The sequence below is a fragment of the Ascaphus truei genome, chromosome 1 (genome assembly GCF_040206685.1).
Source record: "Ascaphus truei isolate aAscTru1 chromosome 1, aAscTru1.hap1, whole genome shotgun sequence".
Lineage (NCBI taxonomy): Eukaryota > Metazoa > Chordata > Amphibia > Anura > Ascaphidae > Ascaphus > Ascaphus truei.
The window spans coordinates 446,214,768-446,241,743 of record NC_134483.1 but is presented as its reverse complement, the minus strand read 5'-3'; positions in this window follow the sequence as shown (position 1 = coordinate 446,241,743).

Genomic DNA, 26,976 nt, shown 5'->3' with positions numbered 1-26,976 from the left:
AGATCCAAAGTGTAAAAGTGGCCGGGATGTTGTTTGAGTGCTAGATCCAAGTTATAGATGTTATAGATAGGTCTGGGAACCCTATAAAACTGCCCGCCGAGCTATCCCCTGTGTGATTCATGACATAACCAAGCTTTGCACAAGGATCTGTTCGCGTACAGCGGTAGCGGTTCCAGGACGTAAGGAGCATAGCATCGAAACCAAGGATTTTCCCCAAACACCGGAATTCGTTAGCCCTGGTGACTTCCGAACAAATTTATTACAAGGGATTCTTTTCTGGGAGGTCTGCTCGAGACTGACCATTGTTTGTATACATACATACCCTATTCCCTCATGCACCCTTTGAGTAAACTTAATCATTTGAATGGTGAGCGGCAGGTTTAACTCTGTACGAGTGCAGATGTGAACAAACAGAAAATGAATCCCTACGTTTCTTCCATTGACCTAACAATAAATAGGGAAATAAATATACATAGAGTAGTGAAACATAGGTCTGAAAGACAAAGGAGACTTTTGGTTACATCCTTGGATCAAATAATGACAAGCCTGCTAACCAACGTCAAGGTAAGTCTCAGTAGCATGTCCCTATGCTAAATGCATTCAAATGTTTTGTGAAATATACCCTTATGTAACGTTTTGCAGTTAAAAACTGGTATATGCCAGTGAAGATACTTACATGTATGCAAGTAAAGTGAAAAGTGAATTTGCATGGACCTTACTAAGAGATTATATACCTTGCAAAGGCGGGACTAACCTCCCACAAGCTGCTCAATAAGCAGTTACAGGTGGGTTGGCTAAATACATGTACAGATGTAGCAGGCTCCCTCTGGTGCTATATGGAGTTGAACATAGTGATATTCTGTATTGTTATGTGATATGTTCTCTGTGAGAACAATGTAATGCGCTACATCTGTATTTTCCACAAAGAATTACCATTTCAGTGGGAAAACTTGCAATTCGTGTCAACCTTATGCAAATGCAGTTAATATTTATTGTATATACACACCCCATGGCCTACATATAAAGGTTGAGGCTTATTAGACCACAGGATCCTTGTCAGTAGTATAATTATCACCAGACATCATAATTTGTGCTCTGGCAGCATCATTCACATCAAGTTACCAAGCTCCAGTTAAAACTCCAATTTGATAATTGTGTATGTATTAGTGTCAGTGCCCTATTTATGGTATTTGCAGTAAAGACAATTTGCTGTAGAGGGCACATTTCATACCAGACTATCACATTTTTAAAAGTTTGTGAGTGGCAAAAGTCCAATATCTGCCACTAGTTGTGAGATGGTGGTGATACTGTATATGATTCAGAAAAAGCAGGCAGTTGGAACTCTTGAAATGAAAGCTACCAATATTGACATTGTTCCACCTATTAAGGCAATGTATAAATGCTACTGTGTTATTTGAATATAAATATCACAGCTCCATTGAAAACAATGTTATATCTAACATCATTTCTTTTTTTAATGGGTGTTATAATACCTTCTACTGTAAGTGGCTGTGAAATGGGGTAAAAGGATGTGATGCTGTCCTTGATAGGGGCTATGAGTAGATCAAGAGACTCTAGAAGAGAGGTTTGCAGCCTTTATTTTCAACTGGAACAGGATTGCAACTTCCACATAGAAATGGAACTATGATCTCAAATTCAATGTGCATTTCAAGCCTGAAAAAAAAAGAGGCATCCTTTTTTTTTTTTTTTTTTCGACGTGGGCTTATTGAATGAGTGATTTTAAGAAACCATTATGTGAAGCATGTTTTTTATACTTTATCAATTTTTGCCATTCTTGAAATCACTTGCTTTTTAATTCTACTGTACTGTATACTGTACGAGGTGGCATACTATAATTTTTATTTGGGGGTGGGGGGTGGGTTCAATTGATTCTGATGAACAACTTATTCTGATGAACTGTTCAAATTATTTCTTTGAACTACAGTTACAGGTATAATCCTGCACACCCGGACAGGCAAAGCTAAAGTAGTTGCACCTCCCTCCCTCACAAAGCCTAACAAATAAAAGCGAATTCAACTGCTTACTGACACCTCCCCCAGAGACATTCATTGTGTTTCAGGCTTTGATGAACTGTGTAGAGTGTTGAGGCCATTTTCACACGCGCATGTGTGATGTGTCCTTCATGGGGAATTGGCGAGAATGACTTCACATTCAATGTGAATTTCAAGTCTAAAAACAAATAAAAAAGTATCATCCTTTTTTTTTTTCTCTCGACAAGGGCTTATTGATTGAGTGATTTTAAGAAACCATTATGTGAAGCATGATTTTTATACTTTATCAATTTTTGCCATTCTTAAAATCACTTGCTTTTTAATTCTACTGTACTGTATATTGTACGACGTGGCATACTATAATTTTAAAACCATTTTTAAACCAACGTTAAACCATGAACACACCAAAAAGTATATTTAAAGAATGAGCAATTTTATTTTTACAGGATAATAAGGAAAAAGGAATTATACAAAGATATAACGTCGCCTCTTCTTCAAAATTTACAATCTTGTCTTTATCTTCTTCTTAATGGCTGCATTGCATTCCGTAGTTCTTTTGTATTTCTCTTGTTAATTAAGTGTTGCTGTTAGTTATTTGATTGCATGCAGCTGGAGTCCTTATTAGCTTGGATGCCGGAAAACTGCTGCTAACACTCTGCTTTCAGCCATCTCCTATGCGTCTGTGTCCTCTGGGTTGTGGATGCACTTTGATGTTAGTCAGGGTGGTGAGAGCTTTATGGTGCATGCAACGGCCCCTGTTTGTCCACAGTCATCGTTTCTGTGCTCCGTTTCTACTTTCCTGCTCCTTAGCTGCGTCCCAGTCAACCAGTTCCTGTCATAACGATACTCCTAACACTTATCCGTGGTGGTGATTAAAGTTATGATGCCCTAGATTTAACTAGTTATATATTATAGTGCTAACATTGGACCGATGTTAGGTTTGCTCACATGCTAATAAGATGATCATTTGCCGTTATCCTCTGTTCATGTTATTGTAGAGAAATAATGATACCTAATCTTGTTGTTAGTCCAGGGGTCCCCTCCTCCTGGAGATATGTAACTGTCATGCGCTCCTAGGCTAAAGTTGAATGAAGCACTGGTTGTGCAGGGCTGGTAGGAAAATTAGAGGATAAATAAAGACCACTATAAAAGTTGGGGCTCAGGGGCAAAACAGCAATCTTACCCCTGTCAGCTCATCCGTCCTGGGTCCTAATGGTTCCTCAGCAGTGAGTCCTACAGCGTGCATCCGGCAGAGAGGTCATGTGGAAGGGAGAGGTGCATCCAGAGCAACAGCAAACTGTGTGCGTGAAACATGTAGAGGAGGAGGCTGTGCTGCAGCCTGCTGTGTCCACTGTGTGTCTCCAATAAAGCTTTGATGTTCAATTTTGGACTGTGACGTCATTGGGCTGTTTGCTGTTGCTTTGGATGCACCTCTCCCTTTCATGTCCCCTCCTACTGGCTTTGACAAAGCATTCATGGGCGAAACATGCACGTCGGCACATTCAGACACGTGCATGCGCGGAGCCTACATTTACAAATGCTGATTAGAACTCCGTAAAGGAGCATTTTACATGGCTTGGCTCCTGCACAGTTTATGCTCCCGCATGACCCGATGGTCTGACGGAGCCCCAAGTGAGGGTGAATACCTTCTTATACTGGCAAATTGATATTTGTTCAACCACTAACAGGGACATACTTACCACTTCTACATCTTGTATCTACTGTATACCCTATATACATTAGAATAGCTATACCCTGGGGATATTTAGGTATAGTTTGCAGTTAAATTCTGTGGTGTTCCACTCAGAGAGCCTTGATACAATCACCCTCTGAGGTGCCAGCATTATCACCATATATGGAAAGGCAGAACACCTACCAGTTGCAGGGTTCTTTATTCAGGGAATATGCTACTTATATACTTACACAGTTTACTGCCTACTTGAGGTCTCCTTGTCCGGTGAGACCAGTTTTCTCAACAGTGCCTCTATTTACCAAACAGTTGATCACTGCAAAGAAGTTTAGTGTAAGCATAGATCTGATATACAGAGATCTCTGCCTACACACTAATTTGTGTTATTCACACACACAGAAATACTTGCTATATGTTATCCTATGGTCCTGGCCATAGCAGTATTTGGACCATTAACTCCGTGTGTAATATTGGTACATATCTGTCCTTGAGTGTATCAGCTACTACTACCTTAGCTTTTGGCCTACAGCCTTAGCTTGTGCTGTGCAAGGTTGGTTTTATGTTAGTGCACCATATATCACATCTAATCACTGTTGGCACTACATATATGGTTCTGTACTATATTCTCCCATTTACCCTATTTCCCTATGGGGTATCTTGATATAGATATCACTAGGGCCAGTGAGTATTTTCTACACTGGACATTACACAGATTGAAATCCGGGGTTAAATTACATCAATAGGTTTTACAGTGCGAATTGTTGTTTAATCATCATTTTAAAACCCGATATTTTAACATTTGTTTCTAATAAATATTATGTTTTAAACTACCAATCATCTCATTAGTTGATAGAGTGCTTATATTGGGGTTCTTTTCTTTCAAGTTGCCAATAATCCTGCCCCAATTAGCACCAAAACCTACATACATTTAAGCTGAAGTGGGGGTGCCTGTATAGTGTGCATAGTCCAGGGGTGGACAATTATTTTGGCTGGAGGGCCAATTGACAAGCTTTGGTAAGCTTTGTGGGCAACATACTGTACCTAATGTAGAATCTACAATGTCTGTGGTCCACAAAGCTTACCAAGTCTCCCTTCTTCACAGCTTCTCCCCACCTGTATTTCCCATACCACCCTCATTCTCTGCCTCCCTTTCTCACTCACTCTTTAACTCTACCCCCTCTCTCCCACTCTCCCTATCCTCACTCTCTTTGCTCACTCACTCACTCACTCACTCACTCACATGCCTTCTCCTTAACTTACTCCCCTTCTCACTCCTCTCCCTCTCCCCCTCTTTCACCCTCACTCTCTCTCTCCTTGACTCCCTCTCCCCGGTCCTTACCTGTGGTTCGTGTAACAGAGGCAGCATCATCAGCAGCACCTCGGCAGCGGAGGAGACTATGACATGGCTGGAGACCACCCAGGTGGTGTTTAACAAAGTTGTTTAATAGTGACACACGATGCATACTACTGGTTGTACTTGCGGGTGAATCCAGAGATAAAAATGGACGGCACCAGGACAGGTGATCCACCATAGGAACCGGATGATCTGGGATTGCAGACATGGAGTACCTGCCGGTGTGGACATCGAGGAGTCCGTGTCAGCAGAAGTGTGCGCCCTGTGGTATCATGTCCTTAACATGTATTATACTGTACATATTACCGTGCTGCTCCCTATAGAAATCTGATGCTGATAAAAATATATTCAGTGTAAGTACCTGTCAAATTTGGTAAAATTTGGTAAAATTTGGTAAAAGCCTTGACATGGCTTGCAGGCTTTTAATGCTTTGGCCAAAGGGTTTAACAAAATAACCCTTATTCATGAGATCACTATTTTATTTGAGTCTAATTGGTAGGAGCGCAGGAATCATTCTTTTTATTTCCTTAACATGCATTGCCTGAAATATTGAGTTTTGATGCACGTGCATATATTACCTTCCTTGAAACAAGCAATTATACTTTTTGATACACTATGAGTTGTGCGCTGTTTTTGTACAAAATTATGTATATCCAATTAATGTACAATTTAAAAAAAAATAATTACAGAGACATTGGGACTTATTTACTAAACCTCGATAACATCAGTGCATTGCCGAGCGACTTTGCATTTATAGCAATCACTCTCCTTACCTCTGGTGAGGGGTAACTGCTCCACTACTCAGCTGGTCAGCGGAACGCCACGTGATCAGGGAGTTTGTGGGGGCTGACATCTTGGGGATGGCGCGCATGTGCAGTTGCGGTTGGCAGAGCAGTGGCCATGTTGGAATGGCTCCGCACTGACTGAAATGGGACTAGAAGTCTCAGAACCCCCGGGGGGAGGTTTTAACAAATGGACTGATCCAGTCAATAGAAGGTATGCAGCTAGAGGAGCAGGATATCCTCTGCGGGCAGAGAGCCCGTGAGTCAGTGCTGACAGAGGCGGCAAGGAGTAAGGTAGTGTCCAGGGAGAAGTAGCTCCTGGACTAGGACTTGACCTTGCCCGCAGCTAGGTCCTGAGCCAAGTCAGTTCAGTATTGTAGGGAAGGCCCCGGATAATGACGAACGTCCACATGGCGACCGGCAGTCTTGGACAAGGGTTGAATGTTGCAGCAGAAAGGTGGACCCCTCTGGCTGGAGACTTCACCGTGGATCGTCCCTGGATAAGGTGTGAAGGGAGTTGTTGGAGGCCCCGCTAAATTGGACCTAATACAGCATCACCCTTCTGTCAATATACCCTTGTCTGGCCTGAGACCAGGAAGGTACCGTCGTGCACCATCACATCACAAGGGGGGGTTGCGCTACCCCACATTTGGGTGGGACTTCTTGTGTGGACAGCGGGGTATAAGAGCCCAAGGTGCCCTCAGTAGTTTGGGGGGAAACCACGCAGAGTGTTAGGTATTGTTATTGCATTATTTCCTATAGTATTTTTTTACATGTGATGTTAATAAATACAAGTTATATATTACCTGGTGTGATACTGTTTATTACTGAGTATACTGGTTCCTATGAGGAGTCATCTTGCCAACAAAAATGCAAGATCGCACTCCTATCCCACTGAAACTGTTTGTTTAAATTGCAGGATGGAAGAGCTGCAAAGAGATGCTGTGTCTCCATGCACGGCTCTTACAGGCAATCGTGCAGTTTAAATATTAATTTTACTAATGGTGTACGGGAGCAGGGGGTCTGACTTGAACCACATTGATTTCAGCCTCGGGGACATTCTGCTTCCCGAGTTACAGGTCCCGTTATGTGGTGCAGGTATCCCCACCATCTTTAAATCCTCTGCGTCACTGCCCATGTGACTGGGGGATTTTAATACTGCAGGAGATACTGGCACCCCACACAGGGCTTGTATCTCGGAAAGTAGGGGTCCCTGAGTCTGAAATCAATGCGGTTGAGGTCAGGAGACCCCCTGCTCCCATACACTGGTAATAGAAAATAGATATTTAAAGGGCTATTTAAAAAAAAATTAAACCTGAGCATGGGTGTTACATTAAAATAACACACATACATTAGCAGGCTAAAATGTAAATTACTTGGAACATAAGTTATTACAAGTTCCATCTTTGTGGTGAGAGGTAATGATTTAATAAATATTTTTATTTAGTGCACATTCTTTACAATTTAAGACAAAAATGTAGACACAATTATTGATATTAGATTAGGGAATGTTGACATCAACCAATGTACAGATAAACAGTAAACCCCTGTTTTATATGTGACTCATATACTGCTGCTTTAAAGTGTGTGTATAGCAAGAACGTGAAATGTAGTTTAGTATTTCTAGACAATTAAAAGGCATCATAAGCTTTCTTGCTATGACAGACTTACTACTAACACTACACACTTTAATAAGCCTACAGTCATGCTATCATACAGTTCTCTACTTGCAGTATGTCTTGGAGAAAAGTTCAGCAGCTGAGAATGGTAACTAATATATTACACTGTGTATGCTTAACTGATCCAATTATAAAAGAGCTGAAACGATGCCCATACAATTCGTTTCATACAAAAACTCTGGCTATTTTACTCATGAGGAAAAGTTTTACAGCAGTAATAGAAGCTAGTTATTTCCCACATTGATCTTCAATTGCTACCTGTCATAAGGCATACATTACCGGAGTTGATGAATCTGCTATAAAGATAGTGAAATCAAGGTGTTCTATTCGTTGCTTGTCATAATGAAGACATATGTGATGATGTTTAAACAGGACAGAAGAGAAAAAGAAAATTGCAGCGTAATGGTCTTGCCTATTATCTGTAGAATGTGTAGTCATTCAGTTCATCCCTGCTAGTTTGTAAGTGTGAAATGGGCATAGTATGCTTAATAATTTTGAACCCGTTTTTCCCCCCTCTTGTTTTAACAAAATTAAATACATACATCATTCTAACAAATCTCTGCCAGCAGATCATGAACTCTGGAAATGGGGAAAGGGAACTAATGGCAACGTATTTCATATTTGTGTTCCTCTGTCTACTGACTCAATTATTTTCCTGAAAAGAATTTATGGTTTCTCTCCAAACATTGTTGGTCAGCCTTTACACAGACATCCCAGAAGTTACGAGAAATATGACCTTGAAGTAGAATAAACCTAAAAACTATTATTTATATAGTTGTATATTTGACATAACCATCAGTACATTTAAAGCCAGTAGGCATAGGCAATGTCCGTATGGATATTGTTATATTTTGTTCAATGATTCAATAAATTACTTTATATTTTTTATCATCGGGCTCCCATGCTATCGTTTGCGGCTTCTGCTGCTGCTCCTCGTTTCCATTTTTTTTCTTTTACTATATCTTACAGCAGATAACAAAAAATGTGATTGAAGACTGTACAATGCTTATCCATTTTGAGACAAGAAGTGATCTCTTATTTGTTCGCTTCATATTACTTATGAGCGCACAGATGAAAAAAAGAAAACATTTAAAAAACCCACAAAAAACAATCAACATTAAGACACTCACATATACCATCAGAGGATTTCAATTAGAGTTGATAAATCCCTTAAGGTCGCTGGAGATGCACAGGGATAATATAACAAAAAATTATAAAAAATGTATTAGGATTGTAGTTGAAGGTCCAAAAAAAAAAAAGAGGAGGAATCACTAACAAAACAGGATAAGAAAATATCAGGCGAGATAAATCAGATACTAAGGAAACAACAAGAAATTAAGCATTTTTAGATGCAAGTGCAAATAATTAAATATAAAAAGCTGTACAAAATTATCATATCATACCACCTCAATATCAAGAATCGTAGGAGGTTTTGTGACTAAAGAAATGCAGATAAGCTCACTCCACAATGACCATATGACTGTCCACTTGAATTTCAGCCAGGTGCAGCCATTCCATTTGGAAAAATCTGTTCCATTCCTGAAACTGAGCTACAAGTCCTGCAAGAGTACTTGCAAGAGAACCTTTCTAAAGGTTTCACCCTCTACCACTACTGTTGTATGTATTTATGTATGTCTTTATTTATATAGCTGTGTGATAGTGATACAAAGGCACTAACTCTATTAGTGTTCACTTGTATTATACAGTGAATGATATTAAGATCAAATTATATATAGCAGTGAAAACGTGATAAATAACGTGAAAAAAATGAATGAAAACCCCCTGCTCAAACCCAGCTGGTAGGGACTGGTTCCACTAGTCCCACAATTCATCGATATCCGTTTGCAATCCAGGGGGAGCATGAAAGGGAAATAAAACAAAATACAATCTAAGTGCAGACAGTTTAATTACTTCTAAATTAAATCAGTGGTAAATCTTGGCTCGTATGTGTGGCCTACTTACAAGATATAAGTCAAAAACGGGCAGTGTGACACAATGGTCTGTTCAAGGAGGGCTTATAATCCAAGAATATGGAGACTTCCACTCTCAGCAAAGCAGCAGTGTATATAAAAGAGAAAAGATATCCATAGTGCAGACCAATCATATAAAACGTGACTTTATAGGGTTTTAAAAATGAACACTTACAATAAAAACATGTAAAAAATGCGTGTATCACAATACTGTGACCGAGGAGAGATTGCTGTTAGCTTCAGGCTCACCCACCACCTCCGGTTTATGGACCCTAAAAAGAATTTATTATGCTTGCAATGGGAGGTGTTTATATGGAACATATATGATGTGCACAAATAAGGAATATGGGGCTCAAAAGAGAGGTAGATTGGACTAAGTATATACAATATTGAAACCCAGCTTGTATTTGGGGAATAATTCTAGAATGGGTGATACATTATTGAGAGACACTGCGGTGGACTCTTTCACATCTATTACGTGTGAAAAACGGAGTGCGGGGCTTGAAAGGAATGGGGATTGGACTGGGTGTATGCAAAATTGAAACCCAGCTTGCATCTGGGAAAAAGGAATAAGGTGGTATATTAAAGGGGCACTGCAATGGACTGTTTCACGTCCAGAGGTCAACACCTCCCATTGCAAGCATAATAAATTCTTTTTAATTTTTTATTTACATATTTGTATCATATCCAACATTATGGAATCCGATATCCATGGAATTTTTCCATTACATACAAAATGCTCCCTTATGTGCACAGATGCATTTCAAGGTAGTAATTAGTGCAGACCGTTTTAGACACATGTTTTTGATTAAATGCTAATTATGCGGGGTATATTAAGATACTGAGGAGTAGGGGGCGGTACACTCCTGAGGAAGCCACGCACCGTATTGGCAAAACGCGTAGAGTGGTAGCCGCCCAGAGGAGGAGAGAAGCTGTGGCAGAGATTGCAGACCCACTACCGGAAGTGACGTATCGCGACCAACCGGAAGTGACGTATCGGAGCTAACCGGAGGGGACAGGACAGCCCACCCGAGAGGGAGCTCCAGGCGAAAAGCTGAGCGGCGTCCTAAACGAGGAACAGAGCTGACGGGACCAGTACACCCCAGAGGGATCCTAGGAGGTGGAGAGTCCCATGCAGCAGTGTCCCACGCAGAGTCCATAAACCGGAGGTGGTGGGTGAGCCTGAAGCTAACAGCAATCTCTCCTCAGTCACAGTATTGTGATACACGCATTTTTTACATGTTTTTATTGTAAGTGTTCATTTTTAAAACCCTATAAAGTCACGTTTTATATGATTGGTCTGCACTATGGATATCTTATCTCTTTTATATACACTGCTGCTTTGCTGAGAGTGGAAGTCTCCATATTCTTGGATTAGAAGCCCTCCTTGCACAGACCATTGTGTCACACTGCCCGTTTTAGATTTACATCTTGTAAGTAGGCCACACATACGAGCCAAGATTTACCACTGATTTAATTTAGAAGTTATCAAACTGTCTGCACTTAGATTGTATTTTGTTTTATTTCCCTTTCATGCTCCCCCTGGATTGCAAACGTTTATTTATATAGCGCCATTAATGTACATAGAGCTTTACAGTAGTAATACACATGATAATCATATAAATAACAAATAATACAAATAACAGATCATGGGAATAAGAGCTTCAGACATAAAAGTAATATTTAGGAAGAGGAGTCCCTGATCCGAAGAGCTTACAATCTAATTAGTAGGTAGAATGTACAGAGACAGTAGGAGGGCATTCTGATAAGTGCATCTGCAGGGGTCAAAGTTTTATGTTTCATGTGTATAGTATTAGCCAAACTGCTACTCATATGCTTCTTTAAGCAAGTGCATCTTAAGGTGGGCCTTAAAGGTGGATAGAGAGGGTGCTGGTCGGGTATTGAGGGGAAGGGCATTCCAGAGCTGTGGGGCAGTCCGTGAGAAAGGTTTTTAGGTGGGAGAGCGGCTTTAGATACAAAGGGGGTAGAGAAAAGGCATCGTTGACCAGAACACAAGAGTCAGGATGGTGTATAGAGAGAAATTAGTGCTGAGATGTAGGGAGGGGCAGAAGAGTGTACAGCTTTAAAAGTGAGGAGGAGAATTGAGTGTGAGATGCGGGATTTGATAGTTACATAGTAGATGAGGTTGAAAAAAGACGTCCGTCAATCAAGTTCAACCTATGCTAAATTTAGACAACAGATATTTTATCATATATCTATACTTAATGATCCAGAGGAAGGCAAACAAAAAACCCCAGAGTCATATCATCCAATGATATCTCATAAGGGGAAAAATAAATTCCTTCCTGACTCCAAGAATTGGCAATCGGATTAATCCCTGGATCAACATCCTTCCCATGTATATTTATTTGGTATATCCCTGTATACCTTTCCCATCTAAAAAGATGTCCAACCTTTTTATGAACAAAACTATTATATCTGCCATCACAGTCCCCATGGGTAATGAATTCTACATTTAAACTGCTCTTACTGTAAAGCACCCTTTCCTTTGTTGCTGGTGAAATCTCCTTTCCTCCAACCTTAAGGGATGGCCCGAGTCCTTTGAACTGCCCTTGGGATGAATAGTTCTTTTGAAAGCTCCTTGTATTGTCTCTGAATATATTTGTATATTGTATATAGTTATCATATCCCCTCTTAGACGCCTCTTTTCTAATGTAAATAAATCTAATTTAGCTAGTCTCTCCTCATAAGTTAGATTGTCCATCCCCTCTATTAATTTGGAAGCTTTCTCTGCACTCTCTCTAGTTCCATAATGTATTTTCTTAGGATTGGTGCACAACATTGTACTCCATATTCAAGGTGTGGTCTTACTAATGCTTTGTAAAGGGGCATAATTATGTTTACTTCCCTTCCATCCATTGCCCGTTTGATGCAAGATAAGATCTTGTTTGCCTTTGCAGCTACTGCATGATGTTTGGGCTCTATTGCTAAGCCTGCTGTCTACAAACACTCCTAAATCCTTCTCCATCAAGGATTCCCCCAATTTATCCCCATTTAATGTGCAATGCACCTTTTTATTCTTGCATCCCAAATGCATAACCTTAGAATTATCTGTATTAAACCTCATCTGCCATTTAGCTGCCCACGTTTCAGATAGGAAGCCAGGAGAGTGATTTCAGCAGGGGAGACGCCGAGACAGATTTAGGAAAGAGTAAAATTATTCTGGCAGCAGCGTTTAGGATAGATTGTAATAAGGGAGATAGGTGAGAGGCAGGAAGGCCTGACAGCAGGAGGTTACAGTAATCAAGACAGGAGAAAATGTGGGCCTGAGTCAGAGTTTTAGCAGTCGAGCAAAAGAAGAAAGGGCATATCTTTGTAATATTGCAGAGAAAAACCAAAAGGTTTTACAGCTGCGGCCGCCTTTACCCTAGTGCGGCCGTAGTGGCGCAACTCTGATAACCGCGGGCAGATGCAGTTTTTTTTTGTCCGGAGTGTATTGCGGTATTTTAGCGCTCGTAATATTAGCATTTTATTAGCGCTGTCTGCAATACTGCAATACAGTCTAAAAACTCAGGGGGGCGTTCGTGAGTCTTCAAAGTCTAATACTTTAGCAGTTCAACCTACGTCAATACACAGTCTGCTGCGTGTGCGCGCACAGTAATTGTAAATTTGCATATTTATACATGCATTTGCAGTGCTGTATGTCTCATTTGAAAATTGTTGAAACGCATAGGCGTGTACAGTACTGTAACAGTATCACATTTCGGCATACAGTATACAGTGCTCTCCCATCGCTCGCCCCCGCTCACACACAGGATAATTTACTGCACTGCAGTATTTCAACTTCTTATCTTATCTACAGTACAGTACACCTCTTCCACACCATTCCTTTGAATGTGTGTCTTTCTGGTTTCAATCACATTTCAACTTGATAGCTGATGATTACTGCGCATGCGTCTGTAAGTTCACCACTGCTTGCTTGAGAAGATCAAGAGTGAGTGACCAAAAAAAATATATATTTTTTTCTCCTCATTTTTTATTTTTATTTTCTCCACAAGCCTGCCTAAACCATCTTGATATTACGATATTCAATCTGTGCTGTAGATTTTGACTGCGACACTGTGCGTTTGACTGCACATGTTGATTCGTGTGCTTTTTATGTATTTGGGGGTGTAGGGATCAAATTATTATGATGACCTGCCTTTTGAAAATATGCAATTTCTTTGAACTGCAGTACAGCTAATCCTTCATGCAGCTGTACCCTGTACCCACCTCCCCCACGCACACACACAAGGCTCGCTCAAACAAGGATTTGAACCTCTTATCGACAGACACCTCTCCAGAACCATTCCGTTTCTAAAGCTTGCCATTGTGTTTTTAATCGTCCCTCCCTAGCCGAGCATCACCTCTCTGCGCCTGCGTGCCTAATTTTCTTATTGTTGGCTTTGAGTCACCTCTCTGTAATCCTCTTTGGGAAGGGAGCTAGCTGATGATTACTGCGCATCACTCACCCATCCACCCCACCAACCCTTTGAGGCTTTGTTTACGGTAACGCTTTTGATAATCCCTTCTCGAATTTGATATAAATCTGATTTGCACAGCACTGTGAAATTGAGAGTTAAAAAAAACATTATCTGATTCATGTTGTTGATGCAGTAAATTACCACTTTTTGGTGTAGTGTGTGGGGGGGGTTGTCAATGATTATAATTATCATGAATGTAAAGAAATATTTATTTTATTTTATCAGGAACAAAAAATACAAATATACAAATAATCATGAATAATACTAAATGCAGTCTTTATTCAGTTCTTCTGTCAGATGAAAATTGAGGGCCGGTGGATAATCATGAATAATGCACATTGATAATAATATTAATTAATAATATCTAATATATAATAATATATATAATAATATAATTTTTTTTTCACGAAACACGTTGGGCAGTCATTTGGATTTTATTCTTGAACGAAGGCAGACCTCTCACGAGTGTATGTTCGTGTACAAGCAGCAGGAAGAGGGTTTTTTTTTCTTAAACCCACCCCCAGTGATGCATTTCCGGCCAAGGAGTGAGGGACAGCAAGTGGAGCAGCCCCGAGACAGCCGATACTAATCTGATGCTGTGGGAGTCATCACCTTACCTTCTTAACAGTGCGCATTTTATACGAACATCTTGTGAGTAGGATTCTGGTTTTTCCAAACCGGAATCGTCATCTACCAGCGTTCCTGATTGTTATTTTAACTTTATGTATTAAATTAACTCTTTATATTAATTTTTTTGCCTTGCTTTTGTCTGTTTATTGTTTGTCTTGTCTTGTTTGTTTTGTCTATGTATTCTAGTAGCATTGTTGCACTATGATGATTTTCTCTGTTTGCTTTTCATATGCCACTTAACTACTTGCTGTGGACTTTGGAAGCGTGAGATTGGATTTGCAACCTCCTGCACAAGATTGTAGTTGCTACCTCTTGGTATTCTATCCATTTGGACTATATACAGATCCACCTTGAACTCTTTAGGCGCCGTTTTGCATTGTTTGTTTTCTGGTTTTCACTGACTGTGTTTTGGGTCAGTTTTTCCTGGCAGCCTTGCCTTATTATTTGTAAGGTATATTGCATATTGTTGCACAATTGTTTATAACTGTATATTTTGTTTCACCTAATTTATAGCTTTGAGCGCTAATCACACCACACTTTTTTCCCTAGTCTATACTGGAACTACTGTATACTGTGACTACTGTTAAATACATTGTTATCAGATAGCTGGTGCTGCTCTCTCAGGCAAAAAAAATATGTGTCATACTTACCTGTATCATACTGTACTTACAATACTACAGTACAGTACTATACCATACTACCTTCCTGATGCTTGCCCATTACGCGCGATCACAATTGGCAACACAGTTGCAATATGGTCAATATATTTATTGCAGCGTTCCACAGTGAGTACATCATTCCAAAAACTCAGTATGCCTTGCGCCAACTCATCCTTTTTGGAGGGTTTCACGACTTTTCGGATATCGTCCTTCAGCTGATGCCAGACCATTTCGATAGGATTGAAGTCTGGCGATCTGTCATTGGAGGGGGAAAAAAAGGACAATTAGTTAAAGAGATACAGTACACAGTAAAAACAGTGGGAAAAAATGAGATACGGTTACCGCACTTACTCGGCTGGCGTCTTCACCCAGTTGATACCGCCCTCAAGGATATGCGCTGTTGACGCGGTGTGCTTCGGATCGTTGTCCTGGTAGAAACGGTGACCATCCGGAAACTCATGTGTGATGTATTCCACAATCTCAGGCACAATTTTCTCTTGGAAGAAAGCTTTATTCATGATTCCTATAACAAGAAAAGAAAAGTGCTCAAAAATCTGCACACTAGTACAGTACAGTGCATAAGGCAAAAGCGTGTGACAGACATTTTACTGTACCTTCAAAGATGACGATGCATCCTGGTCCACGCCTAGAGATGGTACATCACACATGCATCTTCACTGGGTGTTTTGGACGTGGCTTCATAGATATGCGACCTTTTTGGTGGAATGCAAAGGTGGCAAATCTCTCCAGCGCAACAGTAGACTCGTCAGTGAAGATGCAATCCTGGAAAGTTTCTCCGCTGTCGATCCATGCCTGGGCCTTGACCACTCTCTTTATTTTGCTACCGTCCCTTATCATAGGGTACGCTCTGTAATGACAAGGAATAATCTTATAGGTACAGTACAGTCTTAAACAACACTTTAACCTCACACGTCCATATTTCCATCCAATTCTGCGTCTCATCTTCTTTATCCTGGTCTCGGATACAGTGAGATTGTGATTTTGCTGCAGAGTGTATTTGACCCTTAAAGCACTCTACTCATCATTCTCTTCACTTATTTTGTCGACCAGAAGAGTTGTCTCCCTACAATGTACAGAAAAACAACAATCCGGTATGTTACAGTGCAGTAGGCCACAAGTACAGCACATCATTTACAGTAAAAATAGTATAAAATGAGATAGATCTACACAATATATAGTTCAATTAATATTCAGCAATATAAACAATAGATATACTGTATTAAACAGTATACTGTAGTTATATAAATATACCGAAATAACTATAAAATGAGATAGATCTACACAATATATAGTTCTATTAAAATGCAGCAATATAAACAATAGATATACTGTATTATATACTGTAGTTATATAAATATACCAAAATAACTATAAAATGAGATAGATCTACACAATATATGGTTCTATTAATATGCAGCAATATAAACAATAGATATACTGTATTATATACTGTAGTTATATAAATATATAGAAATAACTATAAAATGAGATAGATCTACACAATATAAACAATAGATAAAATGTACGCGTTAGTTACCGTTGGTGTTTTCGTGCGTTGTTTGGTTTTCTGTGTGCATGATAGCACACGGTGGTTGATGGCACAACGAGGCCAGAAGCAGCTAACCAGCGTTGGATATCTGCAATTCGGTGTACATCTCCTTAATTCTCATGCTGAGATCCCTTGAAATCTTTTTTAACAGGCATTGCTGCAAGTAGAAAGAAATACAAACATAAAAAAGGATTATTTGTTGTTTTGTCGATGTGTATTCAATGTGCAGTGAATCCACAAAATGGATGGTGTATTTATATGTTAATGACTCACATTAGAGTACGCCCACTTTCAACACCTGTACCTCGTCGCCATGCATAAAAGGTTACACACTTTGCATAGCCACCACTCGATGATCTTTATCTGAACTTTACCTTGTCCAGATACTGCATTGTGCCATCTGCTTCCATGGATCAACCCCGATTCTACGGACGCAAGAAGCCACTCGCCTCTGCCGTGCCTATCACACAGAAAAAGCGAAAGGCGGCAGCCGCTTCCAAGCCAAGGCCAAAGCGACAGGCTAAGGCCAATAAAGAAAACCTTCTGCTGACCCCAAAGGCTAAGGGTTTTAATACACGTAAGCCTTATTATGTCAAGAAGAAATTCAGTGCTGTACACTCCGAAAACAACAGTATACTGTTTCAGGTATTCTATCCTAATCAATAACAACGACCACTAAAGTGTAGACTCCGGTACTTGTTTTTTTTACTCAGATTCAGCAATGTGCAGACATTGTAACACAAAGCGATATTATCCATCGAAATCCCTCCATTTTCCGTTTTCCGCATGAGATGACAAAGTTTTCTTTTCTGAGGAACAAAAAAAAAGTAAAAGTTTTACTGTAATGGTCAGTCAGTCCCCTAAAGAAGTTCCCACAGTCAGTCCCACCAATAATTTTCTCAGGGGGCGTCTCCTGTTCACATGCGCATGCGCCTACCTTCGATGTGATGACAGGCATATGCGTTTCAAGAAGGTTTCAATGAGCATGCGCCTAGCTTTTCACCAATTGTGCAGTATCTACTGTAGAAGCTGCTCAGCCAATGATATTGCTTACAGGAGAATCGCTTTACTTTTGAATCGCATTGATATTGATATTTCAAAAACAGAATAAAATATGGCAACATTACTCACCATAGACTTTGCCAATCAGCTGGCGCCCAGCCACTGCCAGTCCCGTATTCTTGATCATACACGTCGTTGACAGGTGACAGCGGGACTACTACACCTGTAGTCAGCTGATGAGGCTGGAAATCGGTTAGGTACATACAAGCTTGCTCGAATATGTACGTGAAATCCGGCTCAGGCTGCAGGTATCCGGGTGGGGACAGACAGCAAGGGTTGCCGGTCACCAGATTTTCACTGACTGAAAGACCGTTATTGGAAGCTGCCGTTGTCGCATTGCTTGCCAGCGACTGACGTTTCCTAGTTGGTTTCAACACGACCTTTCGCCTTTTGCAGTCTCCATGATCATAGATACGGGAAAAACCCGGTGAAACACACCAATACCCTCCAATAACATCGGGATCAATAAGAAAAAAACATGGATCGCTACATAACTTTTTTCTTATTGCACGCTTCCACACATGATCATCTGGCGAAAATTTGTAAAAGTCATAGTTTTCGATAAAATATTGATAAATTTGACCAATTGTTGCCATCTTATCATCTGTTGCATTAATCGCGGCCCATATTAAATAAGCGTACGTTCTGTTTGGTTTTTGGAACACGGACTGCAGTTGTGCACTCATGGCGGGACTCTCAGGACAATAACCAGACCAGAAACTGTGCTTGTCTTTTTTTAATATGAAAAGCCAAAATTGATACATTATTGTAACTTCTTCAGTCCCGAGGCCAATTTACAATGGACCACTGTGGTATTTTTTTAAACACCTGCATTACTGAAGCGCATGCGCATTACAATACATGAATATCTGCCATCTGGCGGATACGCGAAGAACTGCAACCAATTAAATCCGAACCATTATCAACAAATACATCAACCGCGCATCAACCGCAGGTGTGAATGCAACATGAATGCGGTATAAATGCGGTCAGAATGCGGCATGAACGTGGTGAAGTGCAGTGAAGTGCGTGGCATTCGGAAAAAAATCCCCCCAAAAATCGGAGATTTTGGAGAATAAAAGGGGCCGCGGCTGTAGATACATTTTGAATGTAGGAGGAGATTGTGAGAGAGGAGTCGAGTGTGACCCCTAGGCAGCGTGCTTGGGCTACTGGGTGAATGATAATACTTCCAACAGTAATGTGGAAGGAGGTAGTAGGGCCAGGTTTGGGAGGAAGTACGAGGAGCTCTGTTTTTGCCATGTTAAATTTTTGTCAGCGGAGGCCATCCAGGATGATATCGCAGAGAGACATTCAGAAATATGGCCTGTACAGCAGTTGTAAGATCAGGGGTTGCAAAGTAAATTTGGGTAGCATAGAGGTGATATTTAAATCAAAGAGATGTGATTACGTCACCTAGAGAAAGTGTGTACAGAGAAAAGAGAAGAGGTCCCAGGACAGAGCGTGGGGTACCCCTGTAAGGGTTCAGGTCCTGAATTTGGCTGGAACTCACCCTTACAGGGCTTTAGAGCTTCCAAGCAAATCCCTCCCTGTACTGGGCAATTGGAATCACCAGTTTCTGGACTTACACTGTAGTCTGCTTCATGCTGTCTTCTATGCAGCTCTGTCCCTATTGGCTGCCCGTGCTATTTAGGTTCAGCCCTTCCATCAGGAAGTGACAGAGCATAATTCTGGAATCGCTGTATTCCTGGTAACCTGTGCTTGCTACAAGCATTTCTGTCTGGCCTACCTTGGGTCTTCCCATTCCTGTGCTGAAGTGCTGGATCCCAGAACTAAAGCTTCTTGGTTCCTGTGGCCTCCCTGCATACCCTGCTACCAGAGGCCTTCATCACTTCCTGACCTGCATCTGTGCTTATCAGAAGCAACCCTGTTGGCCCGCCTGAACTTCGTGCACTGAAGCACCTTCACTGACGCTCTACACTGAAGCCTTCCTTCTTCCTGAGGACCTCCCATGCATCTACGCTGGATGCCCTGCGCTGTAGCTGCTCTGTTCCAGAGACCTTCCTTTGCGCTGAAGCTCTACACTGAAGCTCTACGCTGAAGCCTTCCTTTTTCCAGAGGCCCTCCCATGCTGGAACATCTACACTGGATCCCCTGCACTGTAGCTGCTCTGTTCTGGAGAACTTCCCTTGCACTGAAACGCCTATGCTGAAGCTCTTCGCTGAAGCTCTTCACTGAAGCTTTCCTTGTTAAGACCCCAGCCTGTGACCCCGAGCATTCTCCTGTGCTGTCTGCCTTGACCCCTGCCTGGATAACATTTACCCTGCCATCTTCAACCCCGACCCGGCTACCCACGACGACGGAATCCGTAATCCAGACCCTGCTTCGCAGTCTCAGGTCAGTGTTTACTAAACCCCACCTCAGCCTTGTAGTCCAGTCTAGGTTTGTGGCGAGCATGACCATTACACCCGCACAGAGAGATAGATAGAGGAGGATGTGTTAGCAGAAAATACACTGAAAATACGATGTGAGAGGTATGAGGAGATCCAGGATAGAGCTTTGTTATGAATACCAAGAGTATGGAGCATGTGAAGGAGAAGAGGGTGGTTCACACTGTCAAATGCTGCAGAGCGGACAAGTAGCATAAGCAGAATGTAATGACCTCTGTCTTTTGCAGCATGGAGGTCATTAGTTATTTTAGTGAGGACTGTTTCAATCGAGTGAGCAGTGCCAGATTGTAGAGGTCTAGGAGAGAATAGGTGTTGACAAAGGGGAGCAACCGAGAGATTGCAAGACGTTCAAGAGTTTAGAGGCAAAAGGCAGGAGGGAGACAGGTCAATTGTTAAAAAGACAGGTAGGGTCAAACTTGCTGTTTTTGAGTAATGGTATAACTGTTGCATGTTTGAAGGAGGAGGGAAAGGTACCAGAGTAGAGGGAGGAGTTAAAAATGTGTGGATGCGTAGGGATTATAGTAGGAGCAAGAGGATTTAGGAGATAGGAGGGAATAGGGTTAAGAGGGCAAGTGGTGGAGGAGAAGAGGAGATCAGCAGTGACAGATCCTCCACTGAGACATTTGAAAAAGAGTCAAGGAAGGCAGGAGGAGCGTTAGGAAGTGGTGTAGGATGGGAGGAGGAAAAAAAGAGGATGTTTTGACGTATGGATGCCACCTTTTCCTTAAAATAGTCAGCAAAGTCCTGAGGTGAGATGGAGGAAGAAGAAGAGGCAGCTGAGGGTGGTTTGAGTAGAGAGCCAAAGACAGAGAAGAGTTGTTGTGGGTTAGACTTGTGCTTGTTGATTAGTGAAGAAAAGTAGGTTTGTTTAGCCTGAGAAAGGGCAGAGTTAAAACAGAATAGCATAAATTTGTAGTGAAGGAAGTGTAAGGAATCGCGGAACACATCCTTTGCGGCATGTTCCCTCCTTACCTGCTGCTCTTGCCAAGGCCACTGTTATTGCCTATGCGCACCACCACTCTCATTACAGAGTGCGCACGCCCACAGCTCTTCCAGGTGCCGCAAGGAACCTGGTCCCGCCTCCCGCACATATCGCGCATCTCTCCCGCATCTCTCCTGCCTTCCTTGACTCTTTTTCAAATGTATCAGAGGAGGGTCTTGTCTTGTTTGTGGGCAGTGCGAGCGTTACCCGGTTGTATTTCCTTTGCGCCTAGGTCATCTACGCTATATAAATATATTTATATATATTTATTCAAAGATAGATCCTGAACTATTTTAACTGTAATAAATCATAAACATAACAGTGAGCAGAGAGAACACATGGAATCAGCGTCCCTGCACTCCATCCTTTCAGTTCTCCTTTCTATGCCTTTATCCAACTTCAACATAACTTGATGAGGACGCTAGATGAAGGAGCAAGGGAGTGTCAAGACCGGGGAAGGACCCCTCCTCACCCCAACATTTTGTGTGTGTAGTGTTAGAGTTGGAGAGAGGGTGATCTTAACTTCTCCAGAGCGGCTCATTTCCTGCAGTGTTGGCATTGTCAAAGCGACCCAACGTTATGTTACGTAGCTACTGCACATTGTGATGCATTGCCACGACAATGTGACATCACACTTTTTTGTACAACACTAATCACGTACAACATGAGTCACCTGTTCTCCTCTTCCTGCCCTTCCCATTTATTTGCTTTGTGCACTTGTTAAGACATCTTGACAAATGTCCCAATCGAGATCGAAACGTCGATCACCGCATTAAATAGCTCTTGACTGAAAGTCCCAAGAATGCTTGATCTATCTTGGAATTTATACACATATTTCCACATCCGCGTCACCTGAGTAGGTAATTACATGGAGAAGTGCTTTACTTTACAGATAAACTTCTACTATAGAAGCCTTGGCTTGTAGGAGCTCTCTCCTGCAAATCTTTAAAGAATTAGAGAGTGGATTTTTTCCCTGATGGATCTATCTGACGTAAGATTTGGGAGCAATACAGATTGTATGGATCTTTACTCCTCCAACTTAGAAGTGGGTCAGAGTCCTTTTAAAGGTACTGTACTTCAGATGATACATTTGAAGTGTCACAACCACAATACATTTGCCACAAACTTATACGACTAAAAAGGAAATAAATGGATTACGTGGTGTGTTTCTTTCAAAATATAATAGATAGGAAAGAATACCTAAGGGATTTTGGGTTAAGAACACCCCCACTATAGGATGTAGTAACCCTGTGTTTTGCCACCATTGGTGCAGCATCCTTGATACTGCAAAATGCTAGATTTATTTACTTGTATTAGTTGTTGAAGAGGGGAGACAGGATCTTAACATCAAACTGTAAGGAATCCGCTCCTCGGTTTAATGTTTGCCTTACCTTGCAGAAGTGTGCAGTCCTGGAACACTTGCCCTGATATTTACTGCAGCCTGGATTCACTCACCAAAGCAATACTGCCACACGCCCCTTCTGCCATTGGTTCTCTGACCTTTAAGTACTGCTTTCCCACAATGCTCCCTGCCGAGCATAGTCCTTCCTGGATGTCTCTGTGTTCTGCCATAAGCCTTGTCTTGTCTGTCTCCTTGGTTCCTGAGACCGGCTGCTAGTGTCACGCAGCGGTCTGTTCCTGTGCTGAAGTGGAGTACTCTCCTTGTTGTCTTTAGCTCCCTGGTTCCTGTGACCGGCTGTTAGTCTCATGCAGCGGTCAGTTCCAGTTTCCTGTGCTGAAGCTGAGTACTCTCCTTGTTACTTCAGCTCCTTGTTTCCTGTGACCGGCTGCTATATTCATGCAGCGGTCTGTTCCTGGTTTCCTGCACTGAAGCGGAGGTTTCCCTGTGTATCTTCAGCTTCCTGGTTCCTGGGGCCTACTCTTTCCCTAATCTAGAGAGGCCGTGTCCTGGTTCCTGCGCTGAAACGGAGGATTCCCCAGCCCACTCAGGACTCTTGCGCTGAAGCACTGGTTTACCAGTGCAGCTAGGCGGTGTGCTACTCTGGTCTGTCTACCACCTCCTGAGAACAGTACCATGGGCCATGGTCGCTGCACGCGCAGAGGCCACTCCCGCGCTCCTAAGCTGAAGCGGGGCTCTCCTGACTACCTGTTGCCGAACTCCTGCTTTAACAACGTTTACCCTGATGTCTCCAGTCCTGACCCTGGCGTGTCCACCGACGATGCTGTCTTCTCCTATCCTGATCCTGCTACGTACGACTACGAACTGCGCAATCCGGATCAGCCTGCGCGGTCTAAGGTCGGTGCTTTTACAACCCCACCTCAGCCACGCGGTCCGACCCAGGTTTGTGGCGAGCACAGTCGTGACAGTATGCTCGGCCCCACAAACTCGGACCGCCCTGTGGTGAGGGTTGGTATTTTTCTGTCTGAAATCCTGTCCCGGCCTGTAGACCAGTCCCAGTTTGAAAACCAGTATCTGTGCGAAATACTACCCCTGATTGAAGATCAGATTATGTATGAAGGTTTAACCCCGTTGCAAAGACAATGAAGTAACGATCTCATTAGTAAGGCTTATTGCCTCAAGGACTTAAAACAGTCTCTGGCCGCTTGTGTTTGCTCCTCTGGTTCCCCTTTAACCTGGGATAATGTGCATCCTATCAAATTTGCCAACGCCCGAAATGCACTCCTTGCCTTGGCCTTATCATTGGACATTCACCTAGTACAACAGGACCCTCTCTTCATGGTGGTTCATGCTCAAGACACACTCCGTGTACTTTCCCTGACTTTGGACATTTGCATAAAGGAACAGGACCCTCTCCTCGCCAGCTACGCTGCCGCTTGGCAGTCCACCTGTGCTGCCAGTCCTGTCGCTAAACCTGGGGACGTATCTCCCTCTCCAGGAAATGACCAAACTGACCCACTATCATTGCCCCCTAACATGGAAGCTGCCACGGTCCCTAGCCCTGATGGTACACCCGGGTACTCTGACACCAATGATACGTCTACGTTAACCCATGCTGATCAGTCCTGTGAGGTTCTCCTGGAGTATACGTATATTTCTCTAGCCAACACTAAGGCTCTAGTATCCGAGAACAAGTCCCTTTTTCCCTCTATTCCTAACTCTGAATCTCCCTTTTCAGCCCTCGAAGTTTTTCCTGCTTTAACCCCTGCTAGGCAGTTCTGCATGCCTTCCCTGTCAGGGAACGAATCCCTCCTACCTCCACGTACTCAGTTTGAATTTCTAAGTTCTGTTCCCAGGGTCATTCCTGTATCAAATCCTGTGGGCAGCTCTCTGAGTCCCCTTTGGTAACCCCCTGTTCTCCACCAGCCATGGTCACGTCCCTAGCTCCAGAGGAAAAATCCCTTGTCTCACCTATTACAGAGGAAAAACTCTCTATGTTCTACTCTCTGGTACTGTCTGCATTAACTCCTGTAAATTCTTGCTGCCTCCAAGCTAATGCCTTCGTTCTGGCCTCAGAGAATGTGTCCCCAAGTCCCACAGCAGAGGTTGCATTAAATGACTACCCCAAGGTTGCTGAATCCTTAGTTAGTTTTTGCTATAAAACCCCTGCTTCAGCTCAAGTCTCAGCTGCTGTGCCCCCTGAAACTTCAGCTAAAGTTCTGATTCCAGTTAAATGTATTCAGTTACCAAGTTTTTCCCTAAGCTTGGTCGCAGAGTTCCCATTCCCGTGTACTTCGCTGAACCAGTCTGTCACCCAGAGAGCTATGATCCCTGCTTCAGCACATAGTCCCCACATCGTGGAATCTGCAGTCATTTCTGGTTTCCCAGACACTCCTTACCAAATTCCCACTTCAGAGACGAGTACAGTTATGATTACCCCCCGTGTACTGTCTGTGTTCTCCCCTTCTCAAAGCTTAGGGTTAAAACCGTACAGTGGTCAGTATGCCCCTCCTGGGGTTCATGTGGTGTTCCCAGGAAGGTTTGCTGACACACTGTTTTTACTCAAAAGCGACGTTTTTTCATATGTGCTAGCTAGAAGCCTGCACACAGTTTCCCCTCTCTCTGAAATTTGCCTTGCCGGCCCTGATACTCGGAGAAGTAAAAACCTCCCTTCAGATTCAGAATCTCTTTCTATAGAGGTCGTCCTTGCTGTTAGTTCCCCTGATTTCTCTGCCCATGCAAACCCTCCAGGGATCAGCATATCTGTTGTTACCCCCTTAGTACAGTCTGAGACCACCCTGCATATATTACAAGTCCTGGTGTTTAAATCTGAGCTATTTAGTTTTACTGTCCTTGCTAAACCTCAGTCCCTCAGCACTGCAGCTAAACGTGCTCCAGCAACCGTTGGGTTACTCGGGGTAAAAATTACAATTCCTGTCTTAAAGGGTACTTTCTCACACATGTACAGCAAACCTAGAACCTCAGTGATTGATTCTAAGTCACTTATCACTATATCTGATGTTCTCACTAGTCAAACCCTGACACCCTCACCACTGGCTAGGAGTCCCGTTATCAGAATTTTTGCACTAGTATACACGCCTAAATCTGTTTTTGTCATGACAAGCACCCCTGTTGTTAGGGCCCTTGCAGTTTTGGATTAGACTCCTTTTACTTCAAAGGTTTCTGCTATTAAGAGTTTCCACAGTTCCAATTTACCGCTTATTGTCTCTTTAACTCCCATCATTACTCTCCCATTACCAGTCACTGATTCCCAGGCACCAGCTCCTGACGCTAGTTCTCCTATCGGTACCCCTGCTTTGCGAGATGTTTCTGTTATGGATTCCGAGCCTCCAGCTCCGGAGTCAATTCCTTTACTCGCTGCTGTTTTTGTAGTCTCTCAGGTCCCTGTCACTGAAGTACAGACTTCAGCTTCTGAGGTTAGCTCCCCTCCCTCCGCTACCCTTGCTCTGCCTGATTCTCAAGTTTCTGATATTAAAGCCCCAAAGCCTATTCCTACTCCCCAGACAATACTATCTCCCACTGAGGGTTCCCCAGTATTTGAGAGCTCCACTGCTGAGTGCTTCTCTGCCTCTGTGAAACAATGTTTTTCCCCCTCGGAACCTTCTGTTGCCCGTTATTTCCTTTGAGTTGGAAATACTCTGTACGTATCCCAAGATTTCGGTCTCTATGTCTGGTTTACTGCTTGCCTTGTCACCTTCCATACCAATACCGGGAGATACTCCCACCCACCCTATACCCTCGCTGACCACTACCTGGGAGACCTCTGGAGGAGAAGTCCCTCTCAAATTCCTACATGCAGAGGTCAGCCAAGACTTTGTCTGTCCCGAAGGTCGCCCGGGTATATTCGATCAAATATCAAGGCCGCTTATCCTAAATTCTGGTCCCATTACTAAAGACTGGGCTCCCAGTGGGGGTTCTTCTGCCGTTTCGGCTCCGGAACCCTCTGGTTCTTCACAGCCTTGGATTCCCAAGCCATTTCGCGGGGCGAGCCAGGTACCAATGATATCTCTACCACCACTCTCATATCCTAGAACAGTACTCACCAAGGAACTGCTCGTTTACGGATCCCCTTTCCGCCTAAAAAACTTTAGGAACAACTCGATGTCCCCGAGACCCATGGATGGCCCTATCTGGCCGCAATTCTCTCCGGGGGGGTGGGGGTACACAAAGGAGTAACCACGAGTCTCTGAACCATGACTCTAACACCAATCCTAGACGGTTCAGGAACAACTCCTGGTCCCCCAACTCTATGAGTGGTCTTGTTCGCCCGGAGGTCTCACGTGGAGGGGGGGGTACTGTAAGGAATCCGCTCC